Genomic DNA, 18683 nt, shown 5'->3' with positions numbered 1-18683 from the left:
CAATCTACGGAATCTAAAGGTTCTGATAGAATTAAGTACATTAGTAGCTCACGTGTGGATTAACGTAGGATGCCATAGGCGGGGGGCCTAGACTAGTGAGGGCGTGGGCGGGAGCGACAACTCACCGCGCAGCCATGGCGGGCGATAGGCGGCCTGACGCCTACAAGGGGCGGCGTGGTGGCATGGCGGCAAGGCGGCAAGCAGATGCACTGGTCGGGTCGCCAAAGGGCTCTCCACGATCAGGCTGGTGTGGGCGGACGGCAGAGCGGTAGGCAGATGCACTGGTCGGGTCGCCAAAGGGCCCTCCACGATCAGGCTGGTGTGGGCGGAGTGATAGCACAGCATGGAGTATTGGCTGAGCTGGCATCAGGCAGAGATGGCATGACGTCTACAAGGGGCGGCACGGAGGCAGGCGGCAAGGGCCTGGTGTTGGGACAGCATGGGCGGCTGTTGATGCATGGGCCACGGCACAGGGATATGACACAAGTATATAACCATGTCTGTGTGGTTGGCTGGAGATAGTCCCAAACGGGGATACGTCGGACGGACGGTAGACAAATTCCATTGTTATTCTCAGCGGGGTCCGCGGGCAACTGGAGGCGTGGGTCGGCCGGCAAGCTCTTGTGCCGCTCGCTACTCGAGGAGCGTCGTGGAAGGGATTCCTTATATGGTCATGTTTCCTAATTCGGACATTTGATTGGCCGTGGTACATGTACCATGCAGCGATGTCGCGAACGTACGTCTGTGTGTGAAACCATCCGAGTGTTGATATGCTATTAGTGTGTGGCCCATATCCGGCCACGTGCTGATATATCCATAATTATGCGTAGTAAGTCTGCTAGCAATCATAACAAACTCATCCAAATAACATTTCAACACATCTATAAAAAGTGCTATAAAGTTTTGGGGAGTTATCATGGAACCGCTCCTTTCTCTTTAAAATTATTAATTATGGTAGATTGATTTAAAAAAATTTAAAAATGTAATTTACAAAATATACTGCTCTATATTGCGGAAATGGCTGCAGGACAGTGATCGACATTTCTCGACAACGTTGATTATGTACGCGTTTTTGTGTTAGGTGCATAGAAGGATTCCGTGAAACTATTATTTTAATACGGAAACTTCCATGCGTATTTAATTTTATTGGTAAAACTTCAACCACCCCATATAGCCGATAATACGAAATCGACAAAATCCGTCATCTATGGTTAGTTAGCAACATTTTCATATACGATCAGAATATAATTCCGACAGTCGGTAGACAAAAACCGCTACTTTTAGCGCGGCCTCCAAGACGTCAGATGAGCTGTCAATATGCACAACTTTTCGGATAATGTCGTTCGTTATTCAAAATAGTTGGATTATTAATGAATGAAGGTGAACTAACTTTGCACTAGAACTGAAAGATTCATTTCTTATTTACGATCCATAGACTTACTTAATTCACCTAAGAAGCGCTCAATTGATTCCGTTTCAACTCGAAGTAATAAAAGTTTTTGGTTATGAGACATTACTTACAACTATTAACTAAATAAACTTAAACTACTTAAAAATCTTACTCGGTAAAAAACACTCGCTGAAGAATAACATCCGCATGTACCCTGATCAATCAGTTGCTCAAAGGAACTATCTAAATAATTTGCGAATCGAACTAAAAAATAGGCAATCATCGGGTGAGCAAGACATTACAATCAAGTACATTAATAATCACCCAACAATTGTAAAATTAAATCCGAAAAACTGACCCACAAACTAATAATATATTATCAAAATGTAAGAGGACTGAGAACGAAACTTCAAAAACTAAAATGTACATTACCAACTATGAATTACGAAATTTATGCTCTTACTGAAACATGGCTAAATGCTGGCATAAACGATCAAGAACTGGGATTTTTAGATCATTTCATTTACAGAAACGACAGATGTCAAAGTTCCAGCAATAAAACAAGAGGTGGCGGCGTACTATTGTCAGTATCAACCAAACTGAATTCGAAGAAACTGAAATGCCTTCACAAACATCTTGAACAAGTGTTTGTAATGGTTTCCTTAAAAAATGAAAAACTTATAATCGGTTGCACATATATACCACCATCCTCCGGCCTGCAAACATATAAGGAGCACCACCTTGAAGTTGAAACTATGCGAAGAAAATTTCCTGATGCTACATTTATTCTGATGGGTGACTACAACCTCCCAAATATTGTATGGGACATTGAGAACATCGCGTCCTCGAGTCCGGACAACATCAATCATGGCTCCCATGAAATTATAGAAATGTCGAACTTTTTAAATCTGCATCAGAAAAACCATGTGTACAACATCAATTCTCGTCTTCTCGATCTTGTCTTTACAAATTCTTCTAATGTTAACGTGTATGCCTCTGATGAAATGATTCTTCCATTCGATAAATACCACCCCCCTCTAATAATCAATTACCTCAATACTTCTGTTAAGGTAATTGACCCCACGATTGTCAAGCGTAATTTTGAAAAAGCAGATTACCCAAAGATTATAGAATTTTTAGTTACTTATAATTGGACTTATGATCTCACTTGTAAAAGCTCAAATTTAAATGAGGCCTTAGAATACTTTTACAATGTAATTTATCAAGCAATCGATAGATTTGTACCCCTACAAAAATATTACACTTCTAAATTCCCTAAATGGTTCGATTCTGAACTAATTAATCTAACGTACGATAAAACAATTGCCCACAAACGTTATAAAATAAATAGAACGCTAGATAATTATATCGCATTCTCCATTCTGCGTAAAGATTGTACTAGGCAATCGAAAGTATGTTTCAAGAAATACACCAACAATGTTGAAAATTCTATTTTAACAAATATTAATAAATTTTGGAATTACGCTAACTCCTTTCGGAAAAATAACTCTAACTTTCCCGGTACAATGTTTTATGGGAAAAAAGTGGGTCATGACAAAAACGATATTGTAAATTTATTTGCAGATTTCTTCAAGAGTGTATATGTTGAAGACAATGACAACATATTATCTGATAAACCCCAATTTACCGAAAGCTCACTCAACTTGCATAACATCCATGTGGTAGTAGATGATGTTGTGACTTTTATCAAACAGCTGGATACCAGGTCGAATTCGGGGCCAGATATGATTCCCTCAATATTACTTAAAAACTGTATTTATGTTCTAGCTCTTCCTATTACTATAATTTTCAATTTATCCTTATCTACAGGTTGTTTTCCTGAAATTTGGAAAAGTAGCTTTATAACACCTATTTTTAAAAAAGGAGATAAATGTCAAATTGAAAATTATAGACCCATATGTATTATGTCATCACTACCTAAACTTTTAGAAAAGATTATATTAAGTAAAATCATGCATCAAATTAAACCAATTATATCAACATTTCAACATGGTTTTATGCCAGACAGATCTACGTTATCTAACTTATTGCTTTACGAAAATTTTATTTCTAATGCACTGTCCAAGGGTCTTCAAGTTGATACAATTTATACTGACTTTAGCAAAGCCTTTGATACTGTTTCTCATCGCATTTTAATGGAAAAATTAGAACACTTGGGAATAAGCGGCAACTTTCTCGAATGGCTTAGAAGTTACTTATCATACAGAAAATTATCTGTAAAAATTACCTCCACAACTTCTTACACTTTTTTTGCCTTAAGTGGGGTCCCCCAAGGTTCCCACCTAGGACCAATTCTTTTCCTACTATTTATTAATGACATTTCACTAATTTTCGATAATATTCACTTTCTTCTATTCGCCGATGATCTAAAGATGTTTAAATCGATCGGTAATTCTTCTGATTGTTTAACTCTACAAATGAACTTAAATAAACTTTATGAATGGTGCATCGTAAACAAATTACATCTTAATATCAACAAATGCCAAACGATCAGTTTCCATAGATCTAAAACCCCTTTATTATTCGACTACTCAATTAACAATGCCAATCTAAAAAGAGTTTTTGAATTCAATGACCTTGGAGTTATCTTTGACTCCAAATTACGCTTCTCGAATCACATTAATAGCATTACCAGTAAGGGATTACAAATGCTTGGATTTATTCTCAGAATCGCTAAAGACTTTAATAACATAAAAACTATAAAATTACTGTACACGTCTCTGGTTAGAAGTCAGGTTGAATACAATGCAACCATTTGGTGTCCTCATTTCAACTCTCATTGTTTACAAATTGAAAAAATTCAAAATAAATTTTTACGTTTTATTAATTTCAAAATTGGTATTCCTATTATTGAAATCAATTATGTCAATTTACGCAGTAAACTTAACTTATTGAAATTATCTGAAAGGCGAAAAATATTTGATCTTCTTTTATTATATAAAATTGTGCATTCAAGGTTAGACTGCCCTGACACTATAAACTTGCTATCTTTACATATACCTCCAAAATATACTAGACGGAATATTTTATTCTACAACAATAACTTCGCCACGAATTCTGTGTTAGAAAGAATACACAGGTTGGGCAATGAACTAAGTGATGTCGCTGACATATTTAATTTAAACTTTAATACATTTAAAGCCAAATTAGTCTACCACTTTTTAAATGTAAATAATGTATAAGAAATCATTATATTTTATTTCGATTTTCTATTGTTTGTTTTATACTGTTGCTAAAAATGAAATTTGTAATTTTTATGTACTTAAAAGCCCAATAGGGCGTCAATAAATAAATAAATTAAAACTATGACTAATGACCTCATAAACTAATTAACTCTCCTTTTAGTGTCAAAAGGTAGATGCAGGTGTCAAATGTACATAAAAGTTTTTATTTCAATTCAACATTGTCAATTTATTAGTATTTTTAACTTTTACGTAACCGTCTGACATTTAGGAATGTTAGTTCATAGACAATGTTGCCAGTGTATGTAAATTTGTAGTATCAATATGGGTCTGGATATTAACAGTATGACTGTGCTCGCGAAATTGGTATAAAATCATCGGTATTTACGCCTATCGATCAGGCTAACGGGGTGACTTTATTTGAAACATAATCATAAATTAAGTATTTAGTGCAAGTATAAATAGATACCTACATACTCAAAATAATTTTTGTAAGAAGAAAGATTACAAAATCATTTTTACATATTAACTCTCAATTCTAAAAAATCAATTACGTAGGAAGGTACATAAATATTCGCAGTATTCGCTTTTAAAGAAGAAAAAAATTAGAAGAAATATATGTACCTGAGCTAAAAAAAACAATTTTATAAAATAAATGTAAAAAAAACGATGGACAATTTTTCATCTAAATAGGCTCGCGTTTAGCTATAAAAGCAATTACTCCCACGGAACCCAGCTACCAAATAGTCCGCATGTTGGTTGGTTGGCTGAAGGGATAAATTGGTTTGGTTTCCGCCCGGTGCATCCTGATTAATGTCCTGAAGGCAGCTCCGGGAGGATTTCGGCAGATCACTTCATTTGTTAGTGACGTCATCGTCTGAAGCTCGGCCTGGTACTTACCTGTTGAGATCACTCTCACAACTCTCGCTTTATTCTGTCACAGCTTCGTTTGGAACACTGAAGATGTACATACATGAATATAAGTGTATTTTGGGCGTGTTGTGTGCCCGTAGTAAGGAAAACGAACTTTATCGATTCCAATGAAATTGGTCAAAAAAGTTAAAATATCAAAATCCTATATTTAATTTCTTATATATAATTGTTTTTGTGTTTAATTCGAACAACTCCATATCAATTTTATTTTTATTTTAATGAACCTAAATTTAATTTTGTAATTTAATTTTAAGTTCTGCAAGCTTTTTAGTTTTTTTATTATTTGACAACTTTTTCAGCTTTCAAGGTCATTTTTCAAACTGTAGAGTAAGTAACTAACAAACTGTAAGTAAGTAACAAACTGTAACTGTAAGGAGTGAACATCGGTCTCTTCAAGACTCATGTTACAGGAGGGAGGAAGCTGAGAGGTCGGCAAATCGTTCAACAGTCAAGCTGTTAAACAAGAATGAGTCGTAGAAGCGACCGTGTCAACCGTGTACATATGTTGGGCGCGCGTTTGATGTGTTTCCTGATTATACACCGGTGCCAAAAGGATCAATGACGCTAGTTTCTCGGAACATATTTTTGTAATATCGGTAGAACGAGGACAGCATACCTACTTGACGCCTGTCCTTTAAAGATTGCTATCCATTTGAAGTTAGGGGAATCTTTCAAACGCACCACCTATTTCTGTACAGAGTGAAGGGTTTTTCAGGTTTTCTGGGGCTCCAAACCCGAGGTGGCTGCCAAAATCAATAGTGGGGCGCAGTTGTGTACTACTTATCTGCGGGCCCAGTATAACCAACTTCTATGAGGTCAACTTGATTGCTTATTTATATGAATACATTTACTCCCGCCCAATTTCAATTTTAATGAAGTCTAAAATGATTTATTACCAGTTAAACCGATTTACTGAGAAAGTATTTGTGACAACAGATTCTCTATTCTGATGAGTACTTTAAAATCTATTTTTTCCGAATTTTTTTTTTCGGTACAATATCTTACATTTCTTAGTACAGTTTAGTAATCTTGGCCTCACTAAGTGGCTTACCCGTGCTGAGGCCTCCATTTTAAAATACAAAAAAATATTCATAATACATTTAAGGAAAATATATAAAATGTTGGTGAAGAAAAACTAAAAACATCTGGTGAAAAAAAACATCTGGTGAAGAAAAAAAAACATCTGATTTAGTTAAATTTAAACTAAAAATATGAATTAAAAATTGAGGAAAAATAAAATTTAAATGAAATAAAGAAAAAATCTGAATATTTATATAATATGTTGTGTGTTTGTGAGTGATGTGTGTTTTATATTGGTTTTGTGTGTTACGTGTAGGATCTTTTATAATATGTTATGAAGTTTTGGTAATATTTTCTAATTTTTTTTATAATAACGTGACTGCTATTAGCTATGTATAGAGAGATAGCTAAAAAATTACCCAAAATATGCAAATGGTTGAAATTTATCTCTCTCCTTGGAATTTAAGTCGTATTCCGTAAGAGAGAAAGAGAAAAAAATCAAATTACCGCCCGTGAAAACCAGTGTGTATATAAAAGTTCTGAAAAAAATTTATTCGGTTGTCGAGTATTCTTATGTAGGTCAGTGCATTTCTCAAGAAGACAAAAACGTGAAAAGATTAATCTTTCGTACAGTTCGCCCCTGCTTAATCGTGAACTTATCACGAAATTCATCAAGTCCAGGTCTTTAGTGACATTTATTATGACCTTGTGTAAAGAATCCGATGATGCAGTGAATAAACCGTATTCAACGTAACATTTTTATTCGTACCTACCATGGTGATTAATATGAAAATACAGGGTTTTCCAATAAGAGGTGTTATTTTGATATTCAATCGTAAAAGATCAATGGTTTCGTTGCTTGTGTGGCACGTAGCGCCGTCTTGTTGAAAGTAAACATTGTCCAGATCAATAACATCCAATTCCGGCCATAAAAAAATCATTAATCATCTCTCGATAGCGCAATCCATTCTTCGTAACTGTTGCTCCAGCCTCATTTTACAAAAAGTATGGTCCAATGACTCCGCCGGACCATAAACCGCACCAAACAGTCACAACAGTTGAAGGTAGAGCGGCTTTTCAACAATAACTCTTGGGTTTTCCAAGCCCCAGATGCGACAATTTTGCTTGTTGACGAAGCCACCGAGGTGGAAATGGGCCTCATCACTCAAGATGATTTGCATTTGATTCACTCAAGTGAATTTTAATAATTTCAATGCGTTGTTGAAGCGTGTATCGTTCCATTTTTTATAAATGGCGTAGTTTCTGACAAATGTAAAAAATGATAGCTTCAAAAGTAACATCTACCGAAATAGCGGGCTATTCAAAATAACACCTCTTATTGGAAAACCCTGTATGTCTGTATGTGGCAGAAATAATTGACAAGCGTATATCTTAAGAAAAATAAATTAATCAAAGACATGGTTGTGTACAAGTGCTAAAAGGCAATGGTCACAAATTAAAAAAAATTCCGTAGTTGTAATTTTAGGTGATTTTGCACAAAAACGGCGCTATACAAGTCATCCAATTTTATTACTATTATTATTATTAGGGCCATCGAAAAATGTGCTTATTTTTAGAGATTCTTCAATCTCAACCCACCTCTCCTATTTTCTCGATTTCTTGTAATTTTCTCAAAATAAAAATATTCATCTAAAATTGGGAGGCCCGCTGCTTCCGCTCTGTTCCGCCCGAGCTCTCCGCCGGCTTCCGTTAGGTTTACTTGGAATATATTTAGACGGAAAGATGAACAGTAGTACCCATGGAACTTATAAATACATAATGTAAAGGAATATTTTTGTATGGACGTCAGGTTTGATGGTAGTAAGATCTGTAGAAATGTTTCAATAAAAATAACATCATCAAAGATACTAATTTCAATTGACTATGAGTCTTGCGTGAAACCTATAAATTAATATTTCAACAATTTTAATTGATTTATCGAAATTTAGTATTACTTTTCATAATATTAATAAAAAACCGAGCTTGCAAAAATAATATTATGAAATGCAAGATTTTATTTAAATAATTTGTATGTCTATTTATAAAAAAAACTCACAAAATTATCACGCAAATTACGTTTTCGACCATCAATAAAAATACCTAAAAATATTAGGATAATTGTTGGGTGCTATACAAACATATTGTTCTCGGCGCCATCCTACTACAACTTAATTATAGAAGATATAATAACATGATAAGTAATGGGTGATTCCAAGTAAATACATGAACATAAAATGTATCGAGAGCATCTCCCATCCCTATCCTCTGTCATCTTCCTCTTCCCTTCACCTTCGTAGATATTACTTTTAAATCAAAATAAACGCCTATCCCTAACCAACATCAGCGAAAGAAACTTTAATTTCGGTTTCGTGTCTGTAAATCCGGTAAAATAAATTCGAAGAAATTTTTTCAAAAATGCAACCGATCGTTTGAATTCAGATAAGCGATAAAGTAGTACCTGTAATCTGAAAATGCAACTGATTGTGTGAATTCAGATAGCGATCAAGTAGTACCTGTAATCTTAAAATGCAACCGATCATGTGAATTCAGATAAGCGATAAAGTAGTACCTGTAATCTGAAAATGCAACTGATTGTGTGAATTCAGATAGCGATCAAGTAGTACCTGTAATCTTAAAATGCAACTGATTGTGTGAATTCAGATAAGCGATAAAGTAGTACCTGTAATCTGAAAATGCAACTGATTGTGTGAATTCAGATAACGATCAAGTAGTACCTGTAATCTTAAAATGCAACTGATTGTGTGAATTCAGATAAGCGATAAAGTAGTACCTGTAATCTGAAAATACAACTGATTGTGTGAATTCAGATAAACAACATAGTAGTATCTGTAATCTGAAAAAAAAATCATTACACCTCACTAGGAGAACTGGTGCTGATGTGGTCGTATGTATTAGGAAAGTGTTATTATGCAATCATAAGTAAAAACACACCATCGTCCTTGAGGTACTCAAGAATGATACTGTAGTTTCACCAATTACGGCAGTAATGTGTGCATAATAGGTTGATAGATGTTACATATATTTGAACAACGCTCTTGAGGTGATTTTACACAAGAACGGCGTTATGCAAGTCATCCAAATATTATCTGATAGTATTATTACGCTAGCGTCTGGACGGTTTCGGGCCTCTGATTGGTCGAATTCAAATCTTATGTTTCGGGTTAGTTACGCATAAATCCTTCGCGCAAAATATCACGCATCCTAGGGTTCCTTGAAAATGTCAATCCTTCCTTTACCGGTCGCTGGAGTAGTTTCCCTATTGGCCTATTATGATTTCATTTTAAATAATCCATAACATATATGAACAATTTAATCTATTCAAACTACCAAACTACCATTTTAATACGCATTTAAATAGAAAACAAAAATTTAATTCAACTTATTGACAATTAACAACAACTCTTTACATTTACAATTTTAAAAAATATTGATATTTAATATTATTTACGTAAATAATAATTTCACACCATTTTGACAGAACACCGATAGGAAGTTCGCGCATAATACGCGTTTGTTTGTAGGAAGTGTAGGTACTGCCAACCCAATAAAAAAACATGAAACACAATCGGAGGCTGGAAGCTCTTCGTTGATTGTAAAATTAGCCAACAAATCTATAATTTAACATGTACTTATATTTATAATAAAATGATAGGTTAGGGGAGGTTAGGTTGGGTTATTATAGGTTAACTGTTGTTAGTATCACTTGAACTGGGCGAAGCCCAACTAAGTGCCGCCCGCAGAGCCTAGCAGCAAAAAAACCCGAGGAGAGGGTCTTTAACTGCTAGTTATTATAATTATATCAATGTTATATATTGTATAGACATAATTTCGTGAGAAGAAAAAGATACTCATGACTGTACATTAAGATACAGTTTTATATTTAGGGTCACCATTGGTTATGTATTATACCTTATCAGAAAATCGGAACTCTTGTGCCTGATTAGCTACGATTTTTACTTTAATTGGGTATTATAATATTTTTCATATAAAATGTTGATAATTTGAAATTTCGTTATAACAACGCAATTCAGAAAGGAGATTATTGAAGTTTTTATGGCTTGGTAAATATTTATAATGGCTTTGCATTAGAGCAGTCTTAAAATAAGGTATAATAAATTGAATGGAATTGAATTTGAATTTGAATTTAAATGTTTATTTCTTTTATTTAAATATAAACCTCAATTCTTTGTTATGTAGTTGAAATTATGGTGCACAATATCTAATATGTCTACAGTAAAATAATCCCATGCAAAAGTTAGCTATTGAAAAGGTAGTAGATACCCTAAATATCCTTATATTATATTCGTGGTTTGATTTATATTTGATTAGCGGGTACTCGTGCATCGTAAATTTCCTCAACGTTAAACCGTGCCAGGAATGCTTAATTCCACGTGGTATTTATCCGCTCGTGAAGGGATGCTTCTATAATCCCTCACCGCGTTGAAGCACCTTTACGAATATACAATAAAAACCTACTTACGGAATATGTAGGTACTTCATAGAGGAAGTATTCTATTGATCTATTGCTTTTAAAACTATTTTTGTGAAGGCCATGTAAACAAAAAAATAGTGACCCTCAATGATTTTTTTAAGCTTTTCAGTTGGGTTTCTGAAAATAATTATGAGTTTAACAGAAAATTTTCAGAATGGGGTAGGAAAAAAGAATGGGGAAAATGTGGGAATAAATAATAGGGAACTCAATTTCCATTAACTTTTAAACACAAAAACTCAGACAGACTCAAACAGAGTAGTTTGAAAACGCTTCTAAAACTAAGTGTAAATTATTATATAATATTGTGTATGGCTTCTACCTTTCAGGAATGTACTAATCCGTCAATTGAAGTTTTTTTAGTAGAACGTTATGAAAATGAATTTATTTATTTTCACGAAAGTATCAATTATATTTAGTAACACATTTTCTTTGCTCCATCTACATAACACGTGTGTTTTTAATGGAATTATAAAGCAAATATATAAATTTTAAATATTTTACAAAAAATTCGTTATTAACTAATTTTTACCTATATATTCTCTTCTAAGAAATATTCTCAGGTCTTGCTAGAGAGCTACTATAGTTGATACTTTTTTAAAAATTAACCCATGAAAAACACGTTTTTTACAATAATACATTTATTTTTAAATCACTTAAAAAACTTAAATTATTTTATATATGCTTTGGCTGAGGATTGAAACTTCCTTTCCAGGGATAGGAGTCAACCCCGTTACCGACCTTGCCAGATGCCGATCGTGTAGGACTGACATTCATATTATTATATTAATTCATATTTTTTTCCGATTTCAGAGAAATGCGTTTATGTTAGCGTTTTTATACGTGATTGACACAAAACTAAGTTAATAGAATGAACTGTCATTTACAACAAGTCTGTCTGCCGAGTTGCATGCTGTGGGTTCAATCGGATGTCGGGAAGTAGATTAATTTCCGCTTCCAAGATTTATATTCATTCAAATAGGTTTATTTAATAATAAAGGTACAATATGATTTCTTGAAAGTAGTAAGCATAGTTGCAAAAAATTGAATTAGGTACCTAAAATAATGAAAATATTGGACAATTAATGAATAAGTGAAAATACACCGAAAATAGCTATGAAAAATCGTCATGAAAAATAGCTGAAAATCATCGGTAAAATATCGAAGGTTGGTTTTGGAAAAAAATTAAAATAGTTTTTTTTTTAAATCTGTAATAGTTTTTCTAACTTTGGGCCAAGGTATTATTTATAAGCTCCTATGTTATTCCGACTCTTAATATTACCCATTTTAACCCTGTTATATTAACACCACACAGGAGGTAAAATTTTTCCTCAGGGACCTGTGTTATCTTTGGGAATGCTATGTGGAGGGTATTTTTGTGTTCAGGAGCGACAGACGTAATAATCCATCCTTACCACTGCGGTTCAAAGCGATGAGTTGGAAGAGACTCCTGCTGGATAGGTGAAAAGGTCTTCAACAACCAGTCTCTTCCGATCCAAACGTATTCGCCGACAAGACTTAGACAAACCTCACCCCATGAACCCGGGCACCTCTGCTAAGTAACCAAACGTAGCAAACCACTTGGAGTGACTTATGGCAGGGGTGTTGGTTATCCAATAAATGGTTAAACTGACGGTGTCAAAAAAAAATAAAGAGTGGAATCTAATTTGTTGGTAATGTCCAACAAGGGCTTGGTTTTTCTCATAACATTCTCTTCCTTAATATAAAATATAATAAATCTCCTGTAAAATGTCCACGTGATGATGTTTTCCTTTTCTCGGACAGTCGATATTATGGTGTTAGGTAAACATGATATCACAAAGTATGTCCACCACGCGTAAAGCTTGGTAAAAGAAATACACAAGTGATTGATTTTTTAATATTCCCCGCGGTGTGTCATAATATTGACATTGTGTCGCTTGCTTTCCCCTACCTACGCCTACCTCCGCCTCCCACCCCCTAGCACCCCCTGTGCTATTCAACTGATAAATAATACGATATGTAGTATCTGGACGGCGCTTTGTTTACGTGGTAATAAAACGAAATGCGTAAAACGTCAAAACACCCTGATTTCAAATTTCACCATAGTACAGACTTGTACTTTACTTGACGGAATGATCGAAGTTCGTAAGCATAATCATCATACGATTAACATGCATTATGAAAGCTTTTTTTGCTAGCACGCAGAATTGTGTTTTTTTGAAGTTAGAAAGAGAAATAATAATTCTTCTCAGATTATCTCAAATATATGCACTGCACGTAGAAAACTCCGTGAAAACTAAATGTTCCTAATTTATTAAAAATCTCATCAAATTATTAGTATTCCTGTTAAAAACAATATTGGAGGCCATTAAGGAATGAATTGATTGGTATCCTAAAAAAATTTTAAACACCAATGTTTTGTCACGTGTTCGTAAAAGTCTTCACATATTTGCATTTCGTCCTGATTATTAATACCAACGCAGGTGGATGAACACGTGTTCCAATAATATTACCAATTTACCAACACTTTATGAGAAAGAGGCAGTCCCGTTTTTAACAGAATTACGGTTATTTTGAAGAGATTTTCAATAAATCAGCATTACTCATTTTTCTCCGTGGGGCTACAAATAAAATCCTTAAAATGGATAACCAAAATTAGTCATTCATAATTCGCGCCATTTACACAACGTTTGGTTTAACTTTCAAATTAATATTAAATTTTTCGTAAACGAAATAAAAAGTGAAGTGATAGTTTTCTAAAAAATTCTAAATTTTTCTTCGTTCAGAATAAAAATGTGTTATATCTTGAAATATTCTTCATGTTAAATATTAAAATTTTATTATTTAAAAATAGCAATCTTAATTTAAAATAAAAATATGTAATATAATATTTTTTAAAAGAAAAATTAAAGAATTAACTTCAAATACATCGGAAACATTGCGAAATGCTCAAAAATATTGAAAAATCTGAGGGGTTAAGTAAATCCTATTTCATGGTATTTGAACTGTACAAAATAATTGTAAACAGTGAATGCTTTGAGCAAGTGAGTATATTTTGTTTACTTAAAAATATTTTAAAATTCACGTAGGTTGGGAAAGCTGATAAGAACATCGACAAAAGAATGCAGGAAAATTTTTATTAATTATTTATAGAGGACCGAATGCAGAAAAAACATATCAATGGAAGCAAGGCTTGCAGTCCCCAAAAGCGTTCTGATACCAACTCTGATCCAGGTATGTAGGTAAGCTTACTGAAGCTTAGCAGTAGAAATAATATCCCTGTTGTGTAGTTCTATTAAAACGATGTTACACCAAATTATGATTCACTAGATTCTAAAAGAATTCAAATTCAATGCCAACATAGAATAAAGAAGAACACAAGAAATTCCATGTAGTCGTATTTGTCTGATCATTATTTGCTTAAATTTAATTTACAAAATATTTTACCCATCGATGTATTATATTTAGATGAGACATGAAACGAAAAATAGGTTCCGCTTTTTTACCTCCAACTCTCCCAACTAAAACTACGGAATCCGGTCTACGCTCACCGCTTATCGTGTTCTAATAGTGAAACAAGTTTCTCGCGTAGCGTCTCTAATCGTAGCTCTATGGTTTCACAGTCATTATTGCGATATACAACTAAGGCAAATGTAAGAGAGACAGGAGATCAAAAGTCAGCGGGGATATTGATTTTCATTCAAATCTATACGGAAGGCATTTCCAGTGTTACTCTTTATTTTTTGTATGTAAGCATGATAAATCAAGTGTTAGTGATTTCATAAAAATAAAATTGCAATTATAACATGGTTCTATTAATTAGTCTATTATCCTACATTTGATATACCAATCGTTGATTTTGTGGAATAATTAGTTCATTGACTCACATATAATTGTGTCTCTCGTTTTGTCTTTTACAGGATATGGTAATACTTAGGTTATTCTTACACATGAGTTTAAAAGTGATGAGTTCTTCATATCAAAAATGATCGGTTCTTCGAGAGCCTCTCTCTGAGCTTTAAGTCTATGAGCTTTATGAGTGGTTGTTTTATCTAGGTAGGTATCTAAGCCTTCCACTCGCTGGAAAAGAAGTCCGGCGCCGCTGGAAATGAAACTTCTCTCTACCGTAATGGACCGTTTAAGGCTAATTATTAACAGCCCACTGCCCCCACTTCTCTGATACTCCTATGGCAACTTCTAGCAGAGAGCAAGTAGTACGAGGATCCAGTATTATGTCGGAAGAGGGAACTGAAACAAATCACATTCATATGTGCTTAATGAAATTTCAGTGGAATTATTAATGGTCAATGAGAAGCAAATAAAAGTTAATTAAAATAATCTAAAAGATTATTATCACCTATATGAAGGTACTTCTCTCAATAAAAAAATCTCCTCTCATTACACAGAAAAAAATAATTATCCCATTCTCGATAAAACCAGAATTATGTTTTGTAATAATCGTGCACCAAAGTAAATGTAGCAGAACTAATGGAAATCAATTCTTTACATATTCCTTCTTTTATAATTAAATATCTTGGTGTATATATAGATCAATCTTGAAAAACTATCTTAATTTTCTACTAAAATTCTCTTTTATGTACCTACAAAAACAAAAACAAAAACATAATATGGACTACAATATGCGATGCAAAAACCAGTTATATAACTTAAATACCTATTATTATTATTTTAATAAGAATGCTAAACAAACATCTGTAAACTATTGTTTTAAATCTTTTTTTTTTAAATATTTTTATTTCTCCTTTTTTTCTTTTTTTATAAAATATGTATGCTAATTCGTACACATTTTGACTGTTTTACAAAGGGAATTCCTCCTAGTTGGACAGTAAAAACATATGCATCATACCCTGTACTAAATAAATAAACAAAAAATAAAATTCACAAAATGTATAAAAAAAGTTCAATAATCTGGAATTGAACCCGCACCTTTCTGATTGCCGGTCAGATGCTTTAGACTACTGACCTACTTCGGCGTAATCCCTACCCGCCTAATAATTCAATATGTACTAGTATTTCATTCAACAAGTATTGCTTATAACATTTTTTCACATGTAAACAACTAGCTTTATTTTTGCAGGAAAGGCCTATTAGTGCTAAATTTCCCACTAGATGGCGTCGAGACATTACATCTACGACTTATCAAATATTATTATTATTATATACATTTGTATTCAATTTGTATGGGTATTTCTAGCGAATAACCATTGCTTATAATAATTTCTTATCCTTTGTGTTATGCTTTATATAAAATAACAACTTATTGTATCAGCAAGATGTCAGATAACATTGAAATCCCATAATTGGGCACCAAACACATTCAAAACACCTACCTTTTTCCAGAAATAAATTATTTTAACAACCTCCCATAAAATCAAAAAAATTTCGACAATATTCACGAATTTGAACTTAAATTGAAAAATTACCTAAAACTACTATAAAAGTCCATTTTCGAAATATTTTTTTTATACTTAAAATCTTTTATTGAGAAACCTTACATTAATACCGTTTACTTATCTTTTTGTTACTTATTTACAATATTTTTTTCTATAATTTACATGATTTTTATAATTATTTGAAATTTCCTTAACCAAACTCGAAAGCTTTATCTCTATATGGTGAGGAAAGGATATTTTTAAATTAACTTCATAACACTGTATATTATGTAAAAATTGTACATTTATTGTAAAAAATTCAAATGATATATTTTTATTAATCAACATAAAAAAGCACGCACAGTGATTTTTGCAAGGTTTAATATGATATAAATATAAAAATATCATATTGAATAAAAACATAAAAAGATCTGTGCAAATATATTGATATAAATATGATGATTAATGATTAAAGATCTAAAAATTCACGTTTGCGATAACGCGCATTTTATATATTATAAGTTGCATTGCTTTCCTCTGCTTAGCTTTAAGTAATAAATCAACCACCTTTTTATGTTTCACATATATAAATATTTTATCTATTCTTTTATATATGTTTTATTTATTACTTTTTATTTTATATATTTACATATAAAAATATATATTTTATTTATTACTTTTTTATTTTATTGGTTTTTTATCACTTTTAATTATACCCAGCCCCTCCCGATCTGGCACGCCACACAGGTGATGGGCTGACGCCTCTTGAAAAAACACCTCATCCGATGAACACGGGCACCCCTGCTAAATCACCAAACGTATCGATCCATTTTCGTTGATCTATGGCATATTACAGAAGGCGTCGAAAATCCAACATCTTACAATCCAATATTTTACTTCAAATTTACATGTACACGATTTTATTTGAGTTTAAATTTAAATTAGTTTAGACACAATCGTGTTTCTCCAGTGCAGTAAGAATTTCAATATTAAATCTTATTTTTAATTTACAGCTTTCAACGCAAAGTGCTGTTTCCCGAATAATATCCACTACTCATTTGCTATCAATGTTAGATCATTTTCCGGAAAATTTTACTGTTGTTAAGTTGTACTATTAACTTTTACAAAAATATCATTTTATTGATTCGACGGCCTTTCCATTCAACCATTCAGAATTGAAACGTTGCTAGAAATGGCTTTAGCCGTGTTTGGTGACCAGATCTTAATAGCCAGGTACTTCCCCACCGAACTCTTCTCTTTCTCCTTTCCCTCCCTACTATCTTCAGCCTCACAATATACCCCAATTGGGGATGCTATAGTCTTACTGGCTCCAGACAGTTGGGAGCACTTGGGACTCTTGTACGGTTTCACATAAAAATATACATATTTTTTTAAATATACGTTTACCGGTCGGGGTTTGGATATATGCCTGTGAATTATTTGAGGTAAATAAATATAAAATAAAAATAAAATAAGTCTTGCAAAGTTAATGATTTTCAAAATAATTACTGCACTCCTTCAAAATACGAATTCGCAACTGCCTAGGAAGTCGGCATTGCTATTTCCTTGTTTATTTTGCTCGTAAACTTGTTTAGTTCCAATTTAAAAATATACCTGGTTATTCGAATTTCCGTCGAGTTTCGTTTATAAAAGGAATTGAATGAATCAGAGCTCATTACTTTCAACAAGCAAACTAGGGAATATTTCCCCAATTTCAGTTGAGAAAACTCAATTCTTCGCCCCTCTATTGCTGAGCTCCTGGTCTCCTGGGCTTCCGGCGGGAGTAGTTGTTCCAATAGAAGTGCAGCCCGATTAGACAAGAGTTATTGAAGGAATGGCTCCTAATTGGGAAATAAATTCAAAGCATACACTGACGTGAAATTCGTACAGTAGACATTCGTCGGATATTTTTATGTCCCAACGCGCAAAAAAGCTTCCGCTAGAGAAAACTGTGGAATCCCTAATTGACTAGTGTGACAAGGGTGGAATAGATTAAGAAGGAGTGAATAAGAAGCCCTTTGCTATTCATTTTTGGTTATTGAACATGGTTAAATGCGTTGAAACAAAATTAAGTTTTTAAGGGCAACGTTGAGAGAATCTTCAACTTTTTTACGTACATTAAACTTCACTAAACACATTATATTTGACCAAGCGTAACAAAGTCCTGTTTTAACGGGACAGTTCTGCATTTCATATGTCTGTAAATGTATGTGTAGGTTCAGTTTCCGCCTCAAGATAGCAGTGATAATGGT

This window comes from Hesperophylax consimilis, chromosome 9, assembly GCF_061612785.1.
Source record: "Hesperophylax consimilis isolate HC1 chromosome 9, BYU_Hcon_1.0, whole genome shotgun sequence".
Classification (NCBI taxonomy): Eukaryota; Metazoa; Arthropoda; class Insecta; order Trichoptera; family Limnephilidae; genus Hesperophylax; species Hesperophylax consimilis.
Note: the sequence above shows the minus strand (reverse complement) of the source record.